We start from the raw sequence: 1,736 nt of genomic DNA, 5'->3' as shown, positions 1-1,736 counted from the left end.
TTTAATCGTAAACTGTTTCAGCTATTTCCGGGACTGACTTCATATCCCCCAACCCACTGATAAAAATATACATGAAATAATGTAATGTCTAAATAGTAAACTGTTTCAGCCATTTCCGGGACTACTTAATATCCCGCACCCTACTGTTAAAAATATACATGAAATAAAGTAATGTTTAATTCGTAAACCTTTTAAGCCATTCCCGGGACCAACTTCTTATCTCCCATCCTACTGTTAAAAATATACATTAAATAAAGTTATGTCCAAAACGTAAATGGTTGCAGTCATTTCCGGGGCCGACTTTATATTCCCCACCCCACTGTATAAAATATACATTAAATAAAGTAATGTTTAATGCGTAAACGGTTTCACCCATTTCCGGTACTGATTTCATATCCCTACCCTACTGTTAAAAATATACATGAAATAAAGTAATGTTTAAATTGTAAACGGTTTAAGTAATTTTCGGGACTGACTTTATATCCCCCACCCACTGTTTAAAATATACTTGAAATAAAGTAATGTTTAAAGCATAAACTGTTTCAGCAGCTTTTCGAAATTAATACATAAAAAAAACATTAACACGGTTAGAAATTAGGCAACCATTACTTCAACATGAATTTCTGAGTGTAGTATCAGTCTCAGCATTCCAGTGACTTAAATCCCCCCCTTTTTTGGTCTTGGTTAATGGAGGAGAAATCCTTCATTACTGATACAATTTTTATTTTTGTTATCAATCAGAGTACCCCTTTTGGGGAGCTGGTTTCTCCTAAATTTTTTAACCGACTTCATGTCCAACTCCGTCTTTGTGGGGAGGCAAATAAACAAACAAAAAAAATTATCAGAAGGGACATTTTCCAGGGCATCTTATAATTAATCAGAACAGACATTTCCAGTGCATTTTATAATTAATCAGAAGGGACATTTCCAGGGCATTTTGTAATTAAAACAGAAATTACTTTTCCCAGTTACTTTTGTAATATTAAAACTTTGTTACATTAAACGCAGTACCTATTCACAATGCCTCCCTACGGGACAGATTTAGACACCAGGGTCGTTTTTTAATGTGGAGAAAAAATGTCTTAGTCGCAAAGGATTTATCCTCCACTAAGAGAGAAGAAATTGAAATGTATCATCTGAAGAACAGATACTACACTTTGATCTTAGCCAAAAAGCCGAGAAAGACAAATCATTTTTATTAGCTTTGCCTCAACAGCGACACCAATTTTTTTTTTCTTTTATTTGGAATATTCCATTTTCCTTGCCCAGCATGATGATACGCGTAATAATATAATGATTATTTATTATTGTTATCAGAGTTGAAAAGTATAGGGTGTCCCAAAAGAAGCTGAATTGATCAAATATGAGATAGAACAATAGAAACATCAAACTAGCGAAAAAAGATTTTAGAACATCTAGATTAACTCTACTAAAGTCACAGTGAGTCGTTACACCATCAAGGAGTTGATATTTATCAGAGTAGTACTTTCAGTTGAATTTAAATTTCAAATCTGTCAACTTCTTTTGGGACACCCTGTAGTAAAAAATTGAGAAGTGTTGTCAATCAAACTCCAGGAAACAGCAGTGGTTATTCTCAGTCACTGGTAATCTGTCCGAAAACTCTTAGTGAGTTGATTAATAATAACAATTTTAACAATTTATAATATATATATATATATATATATATATATATATATATATATATATATATATATGTATGTGTGTGTGTGTGTGTG

The 1,736-nt window shown here is 32.5% G+C and overlaps 1 pseudogene; it reads right to left on the bottom strand.

The window, feature by feature from the left end:
• Positions 1 to 1,041: 1,041 nt before the first annotated feature.
• LOC145286655 (U2 spliceosomal RNA) lies at positions 1,042 to 1,188 on the bottom strand (annotated as a pseudogene).
• Between the last annotated feature and the right edge of the window lie 548 nt (positions 1,189 to 1,736).

The sequence above is a fragment of the Euprymna scolopes genome, chromosome 10 (assembly GCF_053919585.1).
Source record: "Euprymna scolopes isolate OS-2025 chromosome 10, ASM5391958v1, whole genome shotgun sequence".
NCBI classification, from domain to species: Eukaryota; Metazoa; Mollusca; class Cephalopoda; order Sepiida; family Sepiolidae; genus Euprymna; species Euprymna scolopes.
The sequence above is the reverse complement of the archived record's forward strand: the minus strand, read 5'-3'. Positions and strand labels throughout refer to the sequence as shown.